The 22,500-nt window shown below is 32.6% G+C and overlaps 1 long non-coding RNA gene across 1 annotated transcript in view; it reads left to right on the top strand.

Moving 5' to 3' along the window:
- The window catches only part of LOC145243787 (uncharacterized), an 878,591-nt gene that overhangs the window by 58,225 nt on the left and 797,866 nt on the right, over window positions 1–22,500 (top strand). The window lies entirely within an intron of this gene.

The following is a 22,500-nucleotide window of genomic DNA, read 5'->3' on the forward strand; positions in this document are numbered from 1 at the left end:
CTTCCGTTTTCCTGCTTTCCGGCTGACTACACTATGGTTGTGTTCAAGTCTAAAGTAAATAAGTTCTCGATGAGCCGTTCCATATAAGTTATTAAATTTACCAAATTTTCATTACTAATGATTACTATATTGACCAATTTCTACTGTACACTCTTTAACCCTTATCCTTGAGTGGCCTCTGGGCCTTGATAATGTGGTGATGCCTTTGTAAAAAAAAAAAAAAAAAAAACCTCTTTTCAAGATGTCTTTTAACATGTTTTATTAATCATTTGTTAAGGGAGAGACAACGAATAAGGTATGTGTCAAGTAGACAAGGCTTTATTCCTTTATTGTTAAATACAGTCCGTTATTGTCCCGTCCGTTATTGTCCCGTCCGTTATTGTGAATGTGTGAAAACACCGATATACACATAAAAAATCTAAATATATATACACGTAAGAGATCGGCATGTACAGATGTAACCCCACACTGATGAAGCTCGGCTAGGACCTCTGTTTATCTGGAACTCTCGGTTCGTATCGTCTTGTCCTTCTCTAAGAGTTGTTACATTGAATCCTGTATGCTGAATGCGAATATCGAAGCCGCACGCAGGAAGAAAAGCAGACTCGTGAAATTCTATTCTACAAAATTAATTTCACAAACTTATGTACAAATAATTTTACAAATATAATTCAGTTCTTAGTAAGTTTTTTTCAAAGTCTCAAATATCTTCATAGACAGCGTCAGACGGGCGGAGGAGGAGGAGGGCGTCTTCAGGGAACGGCGGTCTCCACACGATATGTTCTACCCGAAATCAAAAAGCAATCTGACTATTTTTCGAGCGTATCGACCCGATGTGTTTGGGGTTGTTAGCCTCCCCAGCCAATCAAATCACGCTAAACCCCAAACTGCGGGTGTGCGATTCAACCGCGATCTGAGATTCAATTCAAGGTTAAAATCCCATAACCTTGAGGTCACCACCCATCACTCAGCCAGTACAATATGTTCTTCTAACATCCTCACATTTCCTGTTGTTGAGTTTTTCCAAATAACAAAATATCTCAGTTTTTTTTCACCCAAAAAGCAAGTTTACTGAAGAATTGTTTACTTTTTTTTTTCAAATAGCCTATTTGTTGAGTTCAAGTAGAATAATGCATCATCCCGGTATAGTCCTCCTCTTAGTCCTGGAATATTTTTATATAGTTCATTTAGTATATAAAAACCTACAAGGTCTGTTACTTGTGCACTATCCGGGCTTCCCACTGTGACGTGAAAGTTGAGGTTTCTGTTCTTTCTGGTCCATAGTTTGTTATATTTAATTAGAGTTCTTCTTGCTAGTCTTATAATGTCTAATTCTAAATTTGTTATCATTGTTAATTTTCTAGCTAGTTCTAGTGCTTCTTCGAAGAGATTTGGTGAAATAGAGCGGTAATATGAATCTGCTCTGTAATTACATTGAGCTTCTTAAATAAGGATTGATATATAATAAGAAAAGATATACAGATATTGTCTTATTATATATAAATCATTATTTAAGAAGCTCAATGTAATTACAGAGCAATATAGAGAAAAATGACAAAAAGTTATATCTTAAATTCATGAGTTTGACCATCTTATAATTTATTCCTTTAATTCAGTTGACTTATACAATTCTTAAGAGTTTCGTAGCGCAAAATCAATCACTTAATTATTATATCAATCAATGAATCTAGTATGCCTTAAACTCATCAGAAGAAATAGCAACGATCAATCCGTCCAAAGGAATTAAAATGTGATTTGACATGGTAAAAATCCGAAAAGAAGCTGCAGTTACCTTTATATTTTCCATTACGCCATATTGAATTTTTATCAAACAAGTCATTAAACCCAATTATTCGTACTAACAATTTTAATTTATGAATCTTCCACCAAAATGTGCTATTTAATAATAAGTAAATTTATTAATCCTAAGTTGTGTGTACATATTTATGAAAATAATATCAAGAAATTATAAACTATTATACATGTTTGTATATACGAAACTAAACTAAGCTATATATATACTAGCAAAAGTACTCGTTGTTGACTGGGTTCAGAAACAGCCTACAGAAAATGGACTTTGATTTAGGAAAGTATGAATAGGTTATGAAAAAGGAAGGGTTGTAAATTTGGGTTGAATTTGGGGGTACGAAAACCAAAGCAAACTATGATCAAAGTAAAAATAAAATAGATAAACCACATAATTTATTATACCATACCTGTTCACACTCAAACACTTATCACAATATTATGTGGATCTATATTAAAAAACTTGTTAAACTTTGTGACATATATCCATTCTATGGAGGGCAGGTGCGAACGAACACCCCATAATTTTATTATACCATATTTCTTCAAACTGAAACATAATTATCAAAGTATACTTACGCAGATAGATATGAAAAATCTTTATTAAAGTTTGTGCCTATTTCCATTTTATGGAGGCCAGGCGCGAACGCAGACCCCACAATTTTATTATACCATTCCTATTTAAGTTAAAACATACTTATCAAAGTATCATTATGTACATCTATATCAAAAACACTTGTAAACGTATTTTTTTTTAATTTTTTAAATTTTTTATTTCTATACTTTGTGGACCAGGCGCGAATGCAGACCCCACAATTTTAATGAACCACCATTCTGCCAGATCAAACATGCCCATTCCTGTGTCCCGATGCATCTTCTATCATTTTATGAAATCAGTTTTTTAAAATAGTCAACCATATAGGAGCCTATTTGTGACCACACACACACACACACACACACAAAGCCATTCAGCTTTATATACATATATATATATATATATATATATATATATATATATATAGTGAGAACACTTCTCAAACTATAGTGCATTGTAGAATAACATATTTTGGACTAAGTTACTGCATGGAGGCATGTGACCCTTTCTCCCTGGCGATTTCACGGATTTCGATGACAATAACATATAGGAGTTGATCATCATTCAGTCCCCGGCAGCGTCAGGTCACCCTGCTGGTATATATAAATATATTCCCCAAACCTCTGCCCTTGATGGAGGAGGGACTAAAGCTTGCTGCTCTGGTTTGCAAACATCTAAAATAACAGCAAGAGAAGATGTGATGCCAAACATTTATGATTGCAATAAAAACATGCGAAAGGGAAAAGTAATATGGTTAAGCTTTCTCTCTCTCTCTCTCTCTCTCTCTCTCTCTCTCACACACACACACACAGCCATTCAGCTTTATATATATATATATATGTATATATATATATATATATATATATATATATATATATATATATATATATATATGACTACTTCATTTAATCACATAAATTAATATACGAAAATATAATTTTATGTGTAAATTTCCAGTATTTATTCAACAGTGCTCAATACATAGGTAGGCTAAAATATCTTCTCCTTTTCTTTTCTAGTTTTAACAACTAATCCTTTACTTTTCCATGTTTTAGCTTAACCATATTACTTTTCCCGTTCGCATGATTCTATTGCAATCATAAATGTTGTTTGATTATATACATGTGTATCATATACTGTATTGTTTTTTGTTACTAATTTTTAATACAGTATCCCGAGGTTATCATATATATATATATATATATATATATATATATATACATATATATATATATATATATATATATACATATATATATATATATATATATATATATATACGAGATCTCTCTCTCTCTCTCTCTCTCTCTCTCACACACACACACACACAGCCATTCAGCTATATATATATATATATATATATATATATGTATATATATATATATATATATATAATTGTTATTAAAAAGCACGGAATTTTCTGTTTCCTTATTTTCTTCTGATCTTCTCTAATCTGTGATTTATTTTTTTTTTTTTCGTTTTTCTCAAAATTGTTTTGGGTGGATCCATAAGTTTCTTTGGCGAGCGCTTTCGATAGGAATACATCCATCGTCGTCAGGCATATTGCGTTGTAAAAATAATGTTTTTAATTATATATATATATATAACAATTAGGGATCTAACACGTAAAATTATAACTAATACCAACATTAACACCAAAGCCGGAATATATTCCATACCCTGCCTTGATTGTGGAAGAATATACGTAGGAGAAACTCAACGTAATTTTAATAAAAGAATATATGAACACAAAAGAGATGTAAAAAAAAAACAATACACTCAACGCCATATTTTGTCACATCATTGAAAACGACCACCATTTTGATTTTAACAAAGCAACTTTCCTTAAACACATACATAACAGATCCACACGACGTTTAATTGAGTCAGCTATAATCTCCCATTCTAGCAATATAATTAAGCAAAGAAAAGGTTTTTTTCCACGTTGCTCCCTTTCTGTCGAAAATAATTATTAAAGAAAACAACTTAGACACCGGTTAAGCGCCATATAAAAAAAAATTTCGTAATTTCACTTAATTTTATTATTTTTATTTTACTTATTTACTGTATTTTATTTCATCATTATCTATTTTTAGACTCCATTTTATCACCTCCTATTCTTATTTTTAGACACCATCTTTTAAGTTACTACGCTATTTTATCCCAATTCAATTATTTCTAATTTAAAAAAAAAATTCTTTCGTAATCTCGTGTCATTTTATTTATTTAATCTATCACCGCTATATTTCCAAACACATTTTTTTAAATCTCTACGATATTTTAACTTTTAGACGTAATCCACCACACTAGTTTACTCTAATTGATTTTTTTCTCTCATAAAATGTATATATATGTATATATGATATCTAATTTACATAAGGAAAACACGTGTCTCTCCCCCATCATTATATATAGCCCCAATCCTCCGACTCTCTCGTCAATGACCATCCCTCTTGAAGAAGCCGCATTAATCGGGCGAAACGTTGAGTATCCAGGTCCTTCCACCTCCATTTTATTTCATATATATATATATATATATATATATATATATATATATATATATATATATATATATATTTATTTATCACGGTCATGTGGTGACTTATTACGAGTTAGGTAGGCGGACAATTATATTTTTATTATATACATATTTAAAATTTTAAATCTACTACCCTAGGCATTTCAAAAAATATTCCGACTGTACTCGTGATTAATACTATTTATCTGAGTTTTTTTTTGTCTTAATATCTAATGCTTCAAGTATTTTTAATCTATTAATATTATTTTCGTTTTGTAAGACTTTCTGGGAATTCAGAATGATGGCAGCCATGTTTTCCCATATGTTGCGATATCGAACTAGAGTCAGAGAGGTGGAGAGTTAATCTTCGCAACAACGTGTTTGTAGTATAACTTATGTAGTTAGTATTATTAGAGATACACTCTCCTAATAAGCAGTTAAATTGGTAAACTACATTGTTTTTTATCTAACAAGTTATTTGTCTGCGAAATGTTGTTTTTGATTACGAGGTTAGTTGTCTGCAATTTTTTATAATAGATAATAAATGTTATTTTTTGTTTTTATTAGGAGTCACGTATCGACAGATTATATTTTTTTAGAATACTTTCATCAGTTTCGGAGTTCTTGTGTAGCTGATTACGTTAATATAATTGAATAGTTTGAGAGTTTTCTTGTTGATTATTGCTAGTTTGATTCAGGTTAGTTTTATTTGTTTATTTACAAGCGAGTTTGGGAATTGGTTATTGACTAAAACCAGTTCTATATTTTTTGATTCATTAAAGAATATTTTTTGTCCGAGGAAATCACCTTCGCAGGATTGTTGATGGCTACACTCTGTTAAATATATATATATATATATATATATATATATATATATATATATATATATATATATATATATATATATATATATATATATATATTGAGTTCCTTGAGAAATCTTGTTTTAAGTTCAATAAGTATATATTTGGACATACTGCTGTATCGTCATAATTTACATTTATAATTTACATTCATAATTTCCATTTATAAATCTTTTTACTCAATATTAATATAGCTGAAGGATACATATACCTGTTGAGCTTATTATATATCTACAGGACTATGGACACTATTTCTTTAAAAGTATTAATACCTTTATTAATATATTAAAATATGCACTGCTCTTTAGACTCCAGATCTAATTCCCTCTATGGAATATATATATATATATATATTCCCTTTTTATGCGTTCTTAATCTTATTAGAACCCTTATACTCTTACTAACTATTAAATCATTTTTTTTATTCAAGTATTATTAATTTATTAATATATATATTGAGTAAAAATTGTAAATTATGAGTAAGTTTCAAAATAAAAGACAAACAAAATCAAATTGAGTGTACAAAATCAATATGAATGTACAATCGTTTCAAAAACGATATTTATTTTATTAAATTGACAAAGTTTTTATCTTCCAATATAATCTATTCATCAGCAAAAAATAGGAGCGGGGGGGTTCAGACACAAAAATAACACTAGCATTTTTGTAGTTAGTAAGGCGGAAATTCCTTATTGAGTTCCATGAGAAATCTTGTTTTAAGTTCAATCAGTATATGTTTGGACATGCTGCTCTATCTTGTCTCCTAATGCTTGTAATAATTATTAAGAGTTTCTGTTAATTTAAAAACGTTGGGCCAATCCTTTTGAAACTGATTCATAATTTCCATTTATAAATCTTTTTACTCAATATTGATATAGCTGAAGGATACATATACCTGTTGAGCTTATTATATATCTACAGGACTATGGACACTATTCTTTTAAAAGTATTAATACATTTATTAATATATTAAAATATACTCTGCTCTTTAGACTCTGGGTCTAATTCTAATTTTGGGCTCAAATCTAGTTATTAAGTTACATCCATGTCCAAGGAACCTATATCTAAAATTTCAAGTGTGTAGACCCAAAATTATTAAGTTAATAATGAATTTTATTTTATTTTTAATATTTGGGAACTACGTATCGACGGATTATATTTTTTCGAATACTTTCATCAGTTTTGGAGTTCTTGTGTAGCTGATTACGGTAATATATATATATATATATATATATATACATAGATTGAGAATTTTTGGTTGGTTGGTTGTTTTTGTTTTACGGCATATCAACCTTTTTCGGGTTATTTAATGCCGAATCCAAAGATTTTGAAGAAAAATTTTTTTTAATAGAATATATTTGTTGTTTTCACGTCGGTTCTATTTACCCCATAGTTGAGACCCTAACAGGTACTACCACTCCGGGTCAGAGTGGACCTGGGAGCAATGGTAATTAAAGGGTGGCTCCGCACTCCCAAATCCCACAAGCTGGGGCCTCACCACTGGATATAGTTTAAGGTCATATCCAGGACCCCCATTGAGGGACTTTTACCCTCTGTAGGGGGCAGTCGGCGTATTCTAATGCCCCACCGACAGGGCCCAAGATTTTTTGGATATTATTGGTTTGATTCAAGTTTTAGATAGTTTTATTTGTTTATCTACAAGAGAGTTTGGGAATTGGTTATTCATTAAAACTTATTTTATATTTTTTGATTCGTTAAAGAATATTTTTTTGTTTGAGGAAATCACCTTCGGACGATGTCTAGGATTTTTATAACGGAATAGGTATTCACTTTTAAAATTAAAAATGTAGGATTTAACAGATATAGGTTTTTTAAGAATGGTGGTGATGAATTCATCGCTGCTAGAATCAATAAGAACGTCCTAAAAACGAGATTTTATTATCAGCACTTTGTTCGTATGTGAAGTTAAGGACTCGTTATTTTGAAATATACATTTTAAATCTTCTATTATTTTTTTTTACATTTTCACCCCAAACAAGGCGCATTGCCACTACTGCAACTACTGGAGCACTATGTTGGGATTTGGGCAGCGAGATGTCGGTTCACGTTACACTTGAACTTCTGCATGTCAGTACAGTTAGGGAAGCAGGAACCTGGAATAAAATTCCAGAGTCTAGCGATTCTGGGGAAGAAACTACTGGAGTAGAAAGATCTTTTACATCTAGGGATCTCTACTGTGTTGGGGTGGGATTTAGCTGCCTGTCGGGTTTGTCGAGGGTGTCTACGTCGTGGGGGCACAAGTGTCTGCAGTTCGTCTGAGCATTCCCCATTAAAATACTTGTAGAACAGGCTGAGGGATGCAACGTTTCGTCGATGGGACAGAGGCTGAAGCTTAGATGCCAGTTCAGGACCTATCAGATAATGTCTTTTGAACCTTGTCTAGGAGCGAGAGAATAGTAGCAGATGCACCAGCCCAAATGTGACAACAATACTCCATACTAGGGCGAATGGTTGCCTTATAGAGGTACACGATACTTTCAGGTGTCAGTAGTTGTCTAGCACGGTAGAGAGAGCCTACTTTTTTCGCAGCGGCGCTGGCAATATTTTCAATATAATTGTTCCAACTCCTGTTTCCTGTGAACGTTAGGCCAAGCAGTTTGAAAGATGTACTCTCAGAAAGGGAGTCACTGGCCATTGCTATTGGTGGCAGAGAAGGTTTCTTGTAATTATTGAAGGAAACCAGTTTAGTCTTGGCAGCATTGAATGTGACCATCCATTTATGCCCCCATTCCACTACAGATTGGAGAACACACCAAACATAAATGGAAGTTTTCTCTATTGAATTAAATATTTTGTTTTCCATATTGACCATGTAAAAGTTACTACATTTTGGTCCCAATACGGAACCGATAGCTACGCCGTCTACTTGTGATAGTATATTTCTCAGCTGATCATAAAATGGAACCTTAGTTGTGCACATTATTAACAGCTTCTTTAGGATTATTAAACTCATTTTAAGTGAAGGAAGGGTTGGATTATTATATACGTTGTCAATGATAATGTCAATTGTTTCATCTACTGGTATATTTGTAAAACGATTTTCGACATCTAGGGAAGCGGTGATTTTATTGTTGATTTTAGTGGCTTGAAGAATTTGCATAAGTTCTGTGGATTTTACGTTGTATCGGCAAGGTAAACACGGTGTGATTAGTTCATTGATTTTTTTAGTTAAGTTATATATTGGGATTGTCACCTGTGAGATTATTGGAAATTAGGTTTATGTGTTTTTACGTTGCAATATAAATATCCGGGTTTATAATCTCCAATTATTAGATGGAGTTTTAGATTGTCTATAACAGCATTATTCGCCGAGAAAAACTTATTTGCATGAGTTTTTGATCATTAACATAGCTTTTTTAAAAAACTTTCTTAAATTTTCTAGGATCGTCTAAAATGGATTGGAGTTTGCAAACATATTCAGTTTTATTAAGTAATATGTTGGTTTTATCTAATTTTCTTACAATTAGGCTTAGTTCATTGGCAGCATTTTTGAAGTTATAGGTTTAAATAGATTTTTTAAATCTATTTTTAATGAACTCAGCCTTAAGTTTAATTCCTTGATGTGTAGTGATTATCTGTTCGTTTTCTAAGTTTACAAGATTTTCATATAAGAGTTCTATTTCGGCCTTTTTATTTCCCAACAGCGAATAGCAAAATATATATTATTATATGAGACTAGCAGAGAGATCCAAAGTTGCCCGGGATTGACTGATGATCAACAAATGTTTCAAACTCTCATATTTTTTTTTATCGGAATCGATGAAATCACTTATTTTCAATCAAATCGATTGATTGCTATCTCTATTTGGGTACCCATCACGGTGAACCTTCATATTCTTCTAGCATAGACTTAGCCCAGAATACATTGCACTGTAGAGAAACTACTGTTGATTTTATAAAATGACTAGAATTAAAGTTTCAAATGCAGAAATTAAGTATTGTGCTTCACTTGTGCTGTAAATGGAAACATTTATTTTGAACGCGTTTCTGTCATATCTATGGACATACTGTTGATTTTATATGCCTAGCCTTACTGCTTGTGTGGTAATAAAACTTCTCAAATGCACTTGTGATGTTAGGCGGTGTAAGGTGTTAACTCTGGCCAAACTCGCCTGTTTCTTCTTTCATCGGATTATTTCGATTATCGATCACTGATGCTTATCGAAGACATTCAAAACCTTTCTAAGAATACTGCCAAACACATAAAGTACAGTTGTGCGAATTTTCATAAAAATAGGACTAGGCGTTTTCGAGTTAATAGGGAACGAATTCATAGACACACAGGCATAAAACTGTTGTGAGAGGATCTACCTAATTAGCACACGTGGAGTGTCAACTATATGAATATGGTTGGTAACGTAAAGACGGGGGAGACACCACGAGAGATTCAGAGAGACACGAGACCGAGAGTCGACGACTACCCAGGGATGGTCTCCCCATGAATATACTAATGAACTCTATGTAAATATTGTATATACTTTGTTTTCAATATATCTGTTCTACTTTACATTGGTATTGTAGTTATTTATTCCATGTATTCAGTCAAGATTCGGTCCTGGATATGACCTTAAACTATATCCGATGGTGAGGCCCCAGCTTGCAGGCCTTAGGGAGTGTGGAGCCACCCTTTGATTGCCATTGCTCCCAGGTCCACTCTGACCCGGAGTGGTAGTACCTGTTAAGATCCCAACTATGGGTTAAATAGAATACGACTTAAAAAACAAATATACTATATTAAAAAATCGTTTTTCAAAATCACCAAATTCGGCATTAAATAACCCGAAAAGGGTTGATATGCCGTAAAACAAAACAACCAACTAACCAACCAGTTGAGCTTCAACACAAAATCCATAGGGAACGAACTCGTAGACACACAGACGTACAAATATGCAAAGTTCTTTTTATATAATAGTAGATATATGTTTGAAGTCCTACCTTACTAATATTCCTGGTGAACCAAGTGCAAAAGAGATCCAGACGATTGCACTTAAGGTAACGGCGAGGATACTAAAAAGAGCTCTCGGTTGGTTTCAATAAAAAGCGGGGCAATGTTCGCAGCTGGTTTGGCTGCCCCATACCCAGCATTACAATCTTCGAATGAAGAAAAAAAAATGTATTATATAATATATATGTATATATACGTATATATTCTTCGCACACACACACACACACACACACACACACACACACACACACACACACACACACACACACACACACACGCGCACACGCACACGCATATATCTAATTGAATTTTCTTTTCTATATCTACGCAGTTATTGCAGACGGTACATGCTTACTACACAGTAAAGCCGGTGCTAATTAAATCGTTGCGATGGCCGAATAAATGACCGCACAAATCATAATTCATCGCCGCTTCTGACGTAAATATAAATGACCAAAGCAATTAGCAATTACAACTGTTTCGGAATCGCTTTTCTATTCGACTGAACGAACGCCAGTCACATGATCTCCATATAATATCGATCTGTCTATCTACACATTAGTTCAATCTATTACGATATCGAAGTGACTGTTAAATTGTGTTCTTTCCAACATGTGCATAAAACTATCTGTAACATTAAAATTTACCTTAACTAATTACGAAATAGGTTTGGCTGCTTTGTTTTACGGCATACCAACCCTTTTCAGGTTATTTAATGCCGAATCCAGTTATTTTGTAGAAGGTTTTTATTCTTTAAACTCTTTGAATCTTTATAGTGGATTTTATCGTTTTTTGTTCTTGCCCTGCAGAACATGAATGAGTTTTGCAAAGGGAGAGGGAAAAAGGTTACAGTATTGATGTTTGGTACATTTTAAGTTAGGAAACCATTCAGAAAGTGGGGGAGATAGAAAGATGAAGGTGAAATTGGAAGAAGGAAAAGGGGGAAAAGGGGGGTTGTTTTTGTTTTTGGTTTGCAGAACATAATTAAGTTTTGCGAAAGGAAGTAGAACCCCCTTCCCACACATAAAAAAAACATCAATGTTAGGTGCATTTCGTCTCAGGAAACCAATATCTCCAGACAGCCTGCGCTGGTTGTACCAGAATTACGAACTCTATGCTATTACTAAAATATGTTCGTTATATGATCGTACATCACAAAACAAACTCAGATTAACAAAATAAAATACGCATCGAGTGCTTGAAAGCCAAATCACAACGTAATATTAGGAAAATAAACAACTATTTTATTTGTTTGAAATTCATAGCATAAATATATTTCGGAACTAAACTCCATCCTCAGTGTATTGTTTTCTTTCTTTTTTCTCTCTTTTCTTCATTCATACCATGTTACAAAATTGGAAAAAAGAAAAATCTGTTTATAAAGAACCGCGCGTTGTATCTCAGCGGTTGTATTTTGAAATGTTGGAACAGCGCGTAGGCAACGCGAGAATAGTGTCAAAAGTGTGAGTTAAATATAGAAACGTAGATTCAATTTAAATAAAATTAAATACGCATAAAGTTAAACTCAAATTAGTTAAGTTATATAATATGTTAATTTAGATCAACGGTTTTTTTAAAATCTATTTAATGTATAAAAATAAGTCTTAGTCTTAATATATCTTCCTCCTCGATATGTTGATGACTTCAAAATTAATGTTTGATTCCGACTTACTTTTTCCATTTAATCCCGATAACATGTTGGTAAAAATGTCAATCGATTTGTTTTCTTTCTTAAATTACTTTATTCTGCCCGGAATATTTTCAAAAACTGAGTATTTCCCCTTTCGTTGCATACTATTTTTACGAATTTCTCGCATATATTCTAAATTAAACTCGTCATCCCCTAGAAAGCGAGAATACAAGAGCGAGAGATGTGGCACTATTTCGTAGGTGCCACTACATTGCTGTTCTCCCACCATAACGGGCAGGGATTATTTGGTAGCTCCCGGATGGATACAAGGAACAAAATGCTAGAATGCAATTCGACAGAACTCTTTCCCTTTTTGTCGACGACCAACATGGGGTGAGCACGTATTTCTTTTGCCTCTTTGTACAAGGGGATGGGACACCAGCACTAGTTAAGAATCACTAAGGGTAGTTAGCTGTTAACGAATTAAAGGTTAAAGTTAATTGTTATGAATTGTCGTTAACTGTTTTTTATTGTAAGATATCGTGAATATATCTTGTAAAAATGAATAGTCAAGATTTTCTTATATATTACAACTTGTGTTGCGTGTGGTTTAATCTGCCTTGAATATCAAGATGAGTTTGTTTTGCCTGTTTTTGTTTTACGGCATATCAACCCTTTTCAGGTTATTTGATGCTGAATGCAATTATTTTGAAGAACAATATTTTAATAGAGTATATTTGTTTTGCTTTGTTTTTTTAAGTCGGTTCTATTTAACCCATAGTTGGGACCCTGACAGGTACTACCACTCCGGGTCAGAGTGGTAGTACCTCAGCCAGAAGTCACATAGAGAAATGGACAGACCAACAAAGAAGTGCGTCACCATTTGATTTTCCGGAGCATTGCAGACGGGAGTTGGTAGAAAAAGAACAAAGAAACGCTTCCATCTTCCACAGAACTATTTCCGTGTGACCGGAGATGGACCATAATAAGAGAAGAAACCGATCAGACTGAGATATGACATTATTTGTTTTAATACTGTTTCTTAATAGTGGCGATACCTAAAGTTGCTCACCAGGGGAGCAGAAGGGTCCCAAATGACGACCAGGTAACGCTCTGCAGGCAAATGTACATTGGTTGCCGTTTTCAGGACACTTGTGTAACGCTTGGGCGGTCACGCTAGTGACTGTTACATAGTGCTATGGTTTGATATAGAGAAAGAATGTTTGATATAGAAAAAAAACAAGATACATCTTAAAGACGATATTATGGCTTTTCAGGGACAGATACTGAACACATTTACGTAGGTAGTTTGCGGAGAATTCCTGGAATTTCATAGATGGGCAAAGCTACGAAGAATGCTGTACTCGTAAGAACTCGTATCCCATCCAGGTTTAGCCCCCTTCGTCAAAAACACCTACGCTGGATAGGCCATGTGCACTGCATGGACAATAGGAGATTCCCAAAAGACACACACTACGGTGAACTCACGTTTGGCAAAAAGAAAAATTACTCGTCCTTACCTCCGCTATGTCGACGTGTGCAAACGCGACATGAAAACATGTGATATTTACTCTACCAGTTGGGAGACCAAAGCTAAAGCCCACAACATCTGCAGGAAAACGGTAAAAAAAAGGCCTGACAAATAGCGAAAGATCCATCGCAGAAATGGCGGAGAGCAAAGAACTATTCAGAAAAGCCAGTCAACAAAATTCAACAACACCACGAACACAACGCACCGACCTCAGAAGACTGTGCTCAACCACAACTACTACAAGCGCAACCCCGTAGTCTTCTAGACTGACGGATGCCAACAACATTTTCTATAAGTTTACTAATCTTCATCATCTTGACGATCAGCATGTGTACGCCGTGATTCCAGACGTGTTTCTATTATAATGAATACAACTTCCTACTGGTTGATCCGTGGTGATGAAAATATTAAAGGTCGAATAGAATAAGCATGATTTTACGTTAAATACCCCCACCTTCCATTCATTCTTTCTCTGATAATATGAATATATTAATATTTTATAATAATAATATGATAATAATATATTAATATTAATGAATATATATATATATATATATATATATATATATATATATATATATATATATATACATATGCATATCCGTGTACATATATATATGTGTGTGTGTGTGTGTGTATATATAATATATATATATATATATATATATATATATACATATCCGGTATATATATATATACATATATATATATATATATATATATATATATATATATATATATATATATATATGTGCGCGTGCGCGTGTGTGTGTGTATATATATGTATATATATATATATATATATATATATATATGATATATATGTTGTGTGTATGTTTATGTATGTGTGTGTGTGTGTATGTTGTGTCGATTAATCGGAATCGGGATTCGGAAAAATCAGAATATTTGAGGGTATCGGAATCGGTATCTGAATCGGCATCGAAATCAGCAAAATTTATACCGATGCCAAAACGATTAATTTAGTTGTCTTTTATTTATTTTGTTTAAAGCTAAATCTTTCATTGCTGGTAATAATAATCAAATAATAAATATTTATTGATTTTAAACCACCAGCTAAAATCGATAGATCACATCTGCACATGTATATTTTTACGTTTAGGAAATTATTTGCAAATTTAACATGTGTATTATTACGGTAATCGGATAAACACAACTATATATTAAATTATTAAGAAATTTATAAAGAATCGGAATCGGTAATTGTATCGGGTTCGGGAATTTAGTACGGAATCAGTAATCGTATCGGAATCAGGAAAAGATATAATCGTCCCATTACTAAACACACAAGAATCTTTCTGTCGTTCTCTCCCTCTCTTTTGTATATATATATATATATATATATATATATATATATATATATATATATATATATATATATATATATATGTTTGTGTGCGTGTGTGTGTGTGTGTATTTACATAAATAATAATCTAATAATCTATATAATTATAAAACTCAAATGATTTTGCAACGATGTATCTAACCCACTTTCCAGTTTACGACATCCGGTTGCGCATGCGCGCATGACCTGCACACTAAAATATTAACGCTATTATTTCGAAATTATTATTTAACCTGGGAAGAGTGGGGCTTAAAATAACTTAAGCACACTACAGAAATGAACGATGTAAAAAAAAAGCAGACAGTATTAACAATTGTTTATTTGGATAATTTAAATGCGAAAAAACAAAAGAACAATTGGGACGCTGAAATATTAACGTTATTATTTCGAAATTATTAGTTAACATGGAAAGAGTGGAGTTTAAAAAAAACAAAAGAACAATTGGGACGCTGAAATATTAACGTTATTATTTCGAAATTATTAGTTAACATGGAAAGAGTGGGGTTTAAAATAAACAAAAGAACAATTGGGACGCTGAAATATTAACGTTATTATTTCGAAATTATTATTTAACATAGGAAGAGTGGGGTTTCAAATAAACAAAAAACAAAAGAACAATTGGACACTGAAATATTAACGTTATTATTTCGAAATTATTATTTATAATGGAAAGAGTGGGGTTTAAAATAAACAAAAGAACAATTGGGACGCTGAAATATTAACGTTATTATTTCAAAATTATTATTTAACATGGGAAGAGTGGGGTTTAAAATAAACAAAAAACAAAAGAACAATTGGACACTGAAGTATTACCGTTATTATTTCGAAATTATTATTTATAATGGGAAGAGTGGGGTTTAAAATAAACAAAATAACAATTGGGACGCTGAAATATTAACGTTATTATTTCGAAATTATTATTTAACATGGGAAGAGTGGGGTTTAAAATAAACAAAAAACAAAAGAACAATTGGACACTGAAGTATTAACGTTATTATTTCGAAATTATTATTTATAATGGGAAGAGTGGGGTTTAAAATAAACAAAATAACAATTGGGACGCTGAAATATTAACGTTATTATTTCGATATTATTATTTAACATGGGAAGAGTGGGGTTTAAAATAAATCAAAAAAACAAAAGAACAATTGGGACGCTGAAATATTAACGTTATTATTTCGAAATTATTATTTATAATGGGAAGAGTGGGGTTTAAAATAAACAAAATAACAATTGGGACGCTGAAATATTAACGTTATTATTTCAAAATTATTATTTAACATGGGAAGAGTGGGGTTTAAAATAAACAAAAAACAAAAGAACAATTGGACACTGAAGTATTAACGTTATTATTTCGAAATTATTATTTATAATGGGAAGAGTGGGGTTTAAAATAAACAAAATAACAATTGGGACGCTGAAATATTAACGTTATTATTTCAAAATTATTATTTAACATGGGAAGAGTGGGGTTTAAAATAAACAAAAAACAAAAGAACAATTGGACACTGAAGTATTAACGTTATTATTTCGAAATTATTATTTATAATGGGAAGAGTGGGGTTTAAAATAAACAAAATAACAATTGGGACGCTGAAATATTAACGTTATTATTTCAAAATTATTATTTAACATGGGAAGAGTGGGGTTTAAAATAAACAAAAAACAAAAGAACAATTGGGACGCTGAAATATTAACGTTACTATTTCGAAATTATTATTTAACATGGGAAGAATGGGGTTTAAAATAACTTAAACGTAATACAGAAATGAACGATGTAAAAAAAAAACAGATATATCACAATTTGAATTTAACTCTAATAAGTATTATGGTATCTGTTCAGTGCACATTTACCTATAAGTATGGCCAACCACTTATAATGCCTTAACTGTATTTTTTTTCAAAAATAATCAATTGTAATGAATAGAACGACCCATAGAAATCTATCTATATTCTTTTTTCATTTTAATATACTTTCATAGAAATAGTTCTGTTATGTCAGAAAAAACCTATTTGTCACGCTCTGACAAGTGTCACGCTCATACATGAATTCCATAGCTAATATAACATACTGACCCAACGGGTCACGGGTAGTCTTTATATATTAATATTAATGAACATATTAATATATATATATATATATATATATATATATATATATATATATATATATATATATATATATATATAGGAAATTTATTACTGTGAGTCCAGAATGAGTTTACAAATTGTTTCAACTAGAGGAAAATCCTCAAAGAGAGGAAAAATCCAACTAGCATCATCAGAATTCATAGATGGACTAAGTTATAAAGTCAAATAAAAATGGAAAGATCGTAGATAAAGGGGAGTTAGAAAAGAAGGGGGAGTGGTGGGGAGAGGACGTTTTATTTAATTAACTTACTGATATCCTTAGTTTTTTTACTTTATTAAATAAACCTATAACGTATAATTCACCTATTTACCCTTCTATTTCTCATTTCTTTCTTTCAACTTAACGCCCGACAATTCAAAAAACTATAAATAATAAATTAAAAACAAAAAATTAATTTTTTCAATCTCTCCCTGCCCAGCTAATTTATATATATATATATATGTATATATATGTGCACATATATATATATATATGTGTGTGCGTGTGTATGTGTGTGTGTTTGTATATGTATGTATATGTGTGTGTATGTATGTATTTATATGTGTGTATATATATATGTGTGTGTGTATATGTATGTATATATATGTATTTGTGTTTGTGCGTATCTTCTACATGTGTGTATATGTATGTGTTTTTTTATATATATTTGTATTTGGTTACGTATCTTCTACATGTATATTTGTGTGTGTGTTTTTCTGTGTGTATGTGTTTTATTCACTTATTATAAATATCTCCCTAATAATTTTATGAATTTTATTATTTGATTAACTTACTGATATTCTTACCTATTTCTATATTAGTAAAATAAACTTGTAACTTATAATTCATTAATTTATATTTTTCTCTTTCTCTCTTTCCTTCAACTACAACGCCTGAAAATTTAAAAATTATTTATAAAATATTTTTCAATTCCCCCCCCCCTCCCAGCTAATTTATATTTATATGTATATATATGTATGTATATGTATATGTATATATATATGTATGTGTAAGTGTTTGCATCTGTATGTGTATTTGCATATATGTTTATATATGTATATATGCGTGTATTTTTACGTATCTGTGTATGTGTACATATATATATATGTGTTTGTATATGTATGTTTGTGTATATATGTATATGTATATATATATATATATATATATATATATATATATGTATGTGTGATATATATATATATATATATGTATGTGTGATCACGCATGTGCTTTTCCCCCATTTACGTATGTGCATTTGCTGTACATATTTATGCGTGTGCTTATATTTGTGTGTTACTTATTAAAAATTTTTTTTTTCTATTATTTAAGTTACTTACTTAAGCTTTCACCTATTTTATTTTATTTCACTAAAATAAACCTGTAACGTATAATTTCTACCTGCCCAGCTAATTTATTTATATATATATTATATTTAATTATATATATCATTACACTATCAAAATAAACCTGTAAAGTATAATTCATTAACTTATTTTTCCTTTTCTTTTTCTTTCCATTTTATAAACAATAAATATCTTTCAATCTCTCCCCGCCCGGCTAAATTACTTTAAACCCCATTTTCAACCCGTTCCTTCACCTATTTTATTTTATTTTATAAAAATAAACCTGTAACGTATTATTTCTACCTGCCCGGCTAATTTATTTATTATATTTAATTATATATATCATTACACTATTAAAATAAACCTGTAAAGTATAATTCATTAACTTATTTTTCCTTTTCTTTTTCTTTCCATTTTATAAACAATAAATATCTTTCAATCTCTCCCCGCCCGGCTAAATTACTTTAAACCCCATTTTCAACCCGTTCCTTCACTAACATTAACTCTCCAACCTGTTGCCATGGTGATCCTTTAAATTAACTGTTACTTATGCCGTTATCAACAAAAGTAGCGTCTTTTAAGTTTAAACCGTTAAAAAACACGTATATAAGAATTTACACATAATTAATATTTAATTATAAACCCCTCTCTTTTTTTAATACACTCCTACTACTTTAAACTCCAACGTCCTCTCCCCACCACTCCCCCTTCTTTTCTAACTCCCCTTTATCTACGATCTTTCCATTTTTATTTGACTTTATAACTTAGTCCATCTATGAATTCTGATGATACTAGTTGGATTTTTCCTCTCTTTGAGGATTTTCCTCTAGTTGAAACAATTTGTAAACTCATTCTGGACTCACAGTAATAAATTTCCTATATACTGCTCTGACTACACATTGAGCACTTTAGTCCGGTTTTTTTTTTCATCACTGGTAAATAAATATATATATATATATTTACACACGGATATATATATATGTGTGTGTGTGTGTCTGTGTGTGTCTGTGTGTGCGTGTATTTATGTTGGGGCGATTAATCAGAATCGGAATCGGGATTTGGAAAAATCAGAATATTTGAGGGTATCGGAATCGGAAAAATTTGTACCGAGTCCAAAACGATTCTTTTAATTATTTTTTTTTATTTGATTTTGTTTAAAACTAAATCTTCTATAATAATGAAATAATAAATATTTATTGATTTTAAACCACCAGTAAAGCTAAAATCGATAGATCATCTCTCCACATGTATATTTTTACGTTAAGGAAATTATTTGCACATTTAATATGTATGTGTTGTACGGTAATCGGAGAAAAACAACTATATCGTTAAATATTTAGACAGAATGAAATGTCAGAATGAAATATAACTTTGGTTATAACTAGTTTATTATATTCAAAACATCACATCAAAACACTAGGGTCTTTGGCCTTTTTTTCTCCGTTCTACAGCATATGTTCTAGATGGCCTCCATTTAGCTCCGTACATTTCTTGAGGCGCAGCACGAAGTTGTCCATGACGTTCTTACAGACCGAATTCGTAATGGTTCTCATCTCCTCTGTAATGGCTTCCTTGAGTTCCGTGATGCTTCTGGGTTTCCCTGCGTAGACTCTGTCCTTAAGATAGCCACAAAGAAAAAAAATCTGGGAGGCTTAGGTCCGGGCTATGGGGTGCCCACTCAAAATCAGTTTTAAGATTGATCACTCGGCCTCCGAAGTTCTCTTTCAGCCAATCTCGGGACAGGTTTGAGGTGTGAGAACTTGCTCCGTCCTGCTGGAACCAGAACTTGTTCATGAGCGACGGGTAGATGGTCTGGAGCTCACTCTTGAAGGTTATGAGGACCTCCACATACCGCTCCTTGGTGACTGTCACTGCTGCGCCAGATTCTTCGATGAAGATTGGTCCGATGATACCTCTGGTCGACATTGCAGCCCACATCGTGCACTTAGGAGAGTGCAGGGTCTTGGTGGCTACTTCATTGCCCAGAAGACATTTGTCTTGGAGTTCGCCTTTCCATCAAGATGAAAGTGGGCTTCATCTGAGGTCGAAAGGCGGTTAAGGAAACTTGGTGAATCCTCGATCTTCTCGAGCATCTTCTGCTATAGCCCTCCTCTGCTTCTTGCCTGAGGCTATAAGCGTCTGCAGCGTCTGTATTCTGTATGGGTAAGCCCTGATAACCTTCACCAGCACTCTCCTACAAGTCTCACGGAACATACCGAGGGACTGACTTCGCTTATGCACAGAGCGTTTCGGACTCTACTGGAGAGACTCTCACTCTTTCGACCAGCTGTTCGCTTCTTGGGACGTCCCAAGTGGCTTGGACGGTTCTCTCTGGCAGCGTTGAGGTACGCCACGGTCCCATATTTTTCGAAGTGGTCCACCCAGTTCTGAATTCTGCTTTTGGATGGAGCCTTTTCACATTCGAACTGACGCATGAAACTGTCCTGGGTTATCTTAAATGAGCTTGTCTTGTAGTAAAATTTAACACAGTGTATTCTTTGTCCCAGCTCCCACTGGGGTCTAGGTGTACTCACGGTCATTGATTTTGCCATGTCCTGTAAAATAAGGGCAATCGGTGTATAAATAATGGAGATATCAAATAAAGTGTACACGGGGCTTTTTTTGGGGGGGGGTTACATGTTTTGTATTTACTTTTGAATCTGTTTAAATTTGTTAATATCTATTGCGATATTTTCATTTTTACTCTCTCTGTCTTTTTCTCAGTTAGTCGGTCTGACTGCTTCTTTCCTTTCATATATATATATATATATATATATATATATATATATATATATATATATATATATATATATATATATTATGTTTATTATAAACATAATCAGTTTCATATGTGCATATACGTTTCAGTGAAATCTCAATTTAGACAGACCCATCTCCTCAGACCGAAAAAAGAAGCGGCCTTTTTTCGGTTTGCTGAGATGGGTCCCTCTAAACTGAGATTCCACTGAAATGTGTATGCACATATGTAATCAATAATGTTTGTATAATAAACATACAATATACCGGCTCTGTCCGCCGTTGACATGAACGCTGGCTGAAGGCCACTTAAGCTTTTTGCTTTCTGTCGTTTTATTAATTTCTTTCCTCGACGATGTTGGAGAAACCAGCTCCCTACTAAAAGAAGGAGCTCTGGCGGTGTCCAAATGAATAGCAATTGTCTGATATGAAGGGTTTCCTCACATTGATCAAATCTGTCTGGCGAGAAGACCGGCGAATCGACCTTTGCTTCGATTAGTTTCGCTTTATTTATACGAAAAAGACAAACAAACACGCAAAACGACGAAATTGACGGATTTTTTTAAAAATAAAAGTCAATCAAAACAAATGTAGAGACGACGTCCGTTCGCAAATCTAAGGTATTATTATCTAGGAAGTATATGGAAACTTCTAAATAAATGTAATCTTGTCGAAAACCCCGCGAAAAAAGCCTTGCGTTGACATACAAAAACGCATGCGGCAGTTTTACCTTTTAAATATATTAGCGGGGATTCCTGACGTTGCCCGCGTGTTTGTAGGTGTAAAAAAAAAAAAAAAAATTCGTACGGAGGTAGGCTCGAACCGAAGCCTTGAGGCTAAGGCGAAAAAAAAAAGCATGACACGCTACCGCGACGCTAAGCGGACAGAAAAGTGAGAATGCGTGAAATTAGACGTTTAAAAAAGGCAGGTGGTTAAACGAACGTCAACGTGTGGTCTTCTGACTCATACATAGCGCCATAGAGAAATGAAATCACAG

Source organism: Euprymna scolopes, chromosome 22 (genome assembly GCF_053919585.1).
Source record: "Euprymna scolopes isolate OS-2025 chromosome 22, ASM5391958v1, whole genome shotgun sequence".
Lineage (NCBI taxonomy): Eukaryota > Metazoa > Mollusca > Cephalopoda > Sepiida > Sepiolidae > Euprymna > Euprymna scolopes.